The sequence below is a fragment of the Ceratotherium simum genome, chromosome 15 (genome assembly GCF_057802395.1).
Source record: "Ceratotherium simum simum isolate JZ-2026a chromosome 15, ASM5780239v1, whole genome shotgun sequence".
Lineage (NCBI taxonomy): Eukaryota > Metazoa > Chordata > Mammalia > Perissodactyla > Rhinocerotidae > Ceratotherium > Ceratotherium simum.
In genome coordinates this window covers 42,209,829-42,212,769 of record NC_141914.1, presented here as the reverse complement: position 1 = coordinate 42,212,769, position 2,941 = coordinate 42,209,829, and the positions used below count along the sequence as shown (strand labels likewise).

General features: G+C 37.1%; 1 pseudogene; it reads right to left on the bottom strand.

Moving 5' to 3' along the window:
• Positions 1-2,412: 2,412 nt before the first annotated feature.
• LOC147915189 (U2 spliceosomal RNA) lies at positions 2,413-2,573 on the bottom strand (annotated as a pseudogene).
• Between the last annotated feature and the right edge of the window lie 368 nt (positions 2,574-2,941).

The following is a 2,941-nucleotide window of genomic DNA, read 5'->3' as shown; positions in this document are numbered from 1 at the left end:
TTTTAGAATAATGCCCTTCTCTTTCCTTAATCTTTGGTTCTTTGATCAATTTCTTCCCTCTGGAATCTTATTCCACCTTCTCTTCACCTGGCTAGTTTATGAGAACATTTCAAGTCTTAATGGGATATCACTTTGTGTAGGATGACTTCCCTAATCCCTAATCCTGATTTAGATGCCCCCTCTGTTGTATTAACTCCACAGTACTTATTATACCAAATTGTAGTTGTCTGTATACTCACCTATATGCCAAACCCCAGTGCGCTAGACAATAAATTACTGAAACTTGAAATCATCTTTGTTTTATTTGTCTAGCACTTAGCACAATGGTAGGCAAATAATATGCCTAAATATTCACAAAATGCTAAACATTCACTGACTGAATGAACGAATAAATGAATGAATGAACTGGAATAGATCTTGGCTAGGGAAATTTACTGGGAGGGCAGTCTATCTTGAACCAGACTATGCCAAACTGGGGCTATTGTGGGCTAATACTAATATAAATCATCTTTTATATATACTAAGAAGATTAGAATATTTTCAGTATTTAGGATTGCTAAATATATATTTGAACTAATAGCAAAGAAATATTAATGGCAAACTTCCTTTTATTAAACAGATGTCATTCATATTGTTATGAACACTTACTGAGTGCCAGCAATGTGTGAATCTCTAGGCAGAATGTTGTGTTAGACGAAGTTTCTGCTTGGGAACTAAATTTGACAGACAGACAATGTGCAAACACAGTACAAGCCTGGATTATGCTCAACAGAAGGAGGAGCGATAAGACTCTCCAGTTTGCATGTAAGCTTTTTCCCAATAGGATGTTAAATCTAATATTTTAGAGACGAATGTTAGGAATCTGTTTCACTTGGAATTACAGGAGTTACCAGCTTGGGCTCAGGAGTCAGAAAGATTTAAGTCCAATACTGGCTCTTGCACTTACCACTTAGAAGAGAGCCTTAATGATGCTGAACCTCAGTTTTCAAGTATTAATGGGATAATAACAATAATATCTATCTCTGTGATGGTTAATTTTACATGTCAAATTAACTGGGCTAAAGGGTGCCCGGAAAGTTGGTTATTATTTCTGGGTATGTCTGTAAGGGTGTCTGGATGAGATCAGCATTTGAATCAGGAGACTAAGTAAAGCAGATTGCTCTCCCCAATGCAAGTGGGCATCGTCCAATCCATTGAGGGTCTGAATAGAACAAAAAGGAGGAAGAAGGGCTAATTTATTCTCTCTCTTCTTGATTTGGGATGTCCATATTCTCCTGCCCTTGGACATTGGAGCTCCTGGTTCTTGGCCTTTTGAACTCTAGGACTTACACCAGCACCACCCCCTGACCCCTGCCCTGGTTCTCACCCCTTTGGCCTCACACTGTATGATACCGCCAGCTTTCCTGGTTCTCCAGCTTGCAGATGGCACATCGTTGGACTTCTTGGCCTCCATAACTACATGAGCAAATTCTCATCATAAATCTCTTCTTATCTATCTATGTATATGCTATTGTTTCTGCTTCCCTGGAAAATTCTGACAAATAGTCTTAGAGACTTATTATAGTGATAATTAAACAACATTAAATAAATAAAATTCTTGCATAGTACTCAGAACATAGAAAGTACTCAGTAAATGTAAGAAATTAAAATTATTTATTTCAACCCCACTATTTTACAAATGATAAAACCAAGTCACCAAAGATGTTAAATGAAATCACTTATGGTCTCACAGCTAGTTAGTAAAAGGCAGAGGACTAGAACTAAGATCTCATGATTCTTCATTCTCTCCCCTATACCTGATTGTTTAAATACAGTACATGGCCGTACTGCAAATTGAGGAGGCATCATAACCCATGGTGTCCCATGGTGTCCCATGGTGACAATGTTCTTATGAAATATAAGTAGAGTTTAATTTCTGGTCACTCTGCCCATCCTCTTTGTTAGTTACGAGTAGTAATAAGGAGAAAAAAACATGGAGAATTATGCAAGCAAAGAAAATGCCATGAGCTGAAGAAAAAAGTGATGAGGTTAGAAAGAATGTTAGCTGTGTAGACATGCTCTTTTGTTCTACAAGTGTAGTACCAAGGTGGTAAGTATGTATTTGATTAAGTATAGTACTAAGGTGGTGAGTATATATTTGATGTAAGGAACGACCTTACTGTAGGCAAAGTATGTGGCAAAATAGATAGGAGACAATTTGATGATCAAAAGGAACATTCCTTGTCTATTATTTTTTTTATCAGCTAGTAGAGATGCATGAAAGTTTAAATATTTATTATTTTGATTTTCTAAGGCTTTTCTTCTTTAAAGTTTAAGTTTTGAAAATGCAAATATCCCAATATGTTAATAGGGATTTGGATCTAAAAATATTTTTTAGTGAATGGGACACACGATAGGTGAGTGAGTTTGTGTAAGAGGTTGCCAGGAGGATAGAGCTGATTAGCAAAGCATACTTTTAAAATAATAGTTCCTGATTCTGCCAAGATGCATTCATTTATTCATTTTTTCGAAATTTTTTGAACTGACAAGAACAGATACTACACTTGATCTTAGCCAAAAGGCTGAGAGGTGATGCATCCAGCCATGACTAAGATATTTGTTTTGGACTTACTCTCCTGACACAAACACTATAAAACTGGATAAAATAAATAAGGTAACTGTTTTCAGGAACTTGTAAACAAGCAGTACAAAACTGTGATCCTTAGGGAAGGGAAACACATGTAATAAGCTCCATGTTAACCCCAGCTTTCTGCCCTGAGGCATCTTCCTGACTGGTGCAGGTGGTTTAAACCCAAGCAGAAACCAAGGGTCTGCCTCTGATGAGGCAGAGATCAGAATTTAATACTGCATAAATGTTGGAATTTGTGTAGCAGAGACTAGAAACAAGGGAGCTGGGTGTATGGAGAGTACCCAGAAGTCTGCATGTGGGTTTTGCTCATGC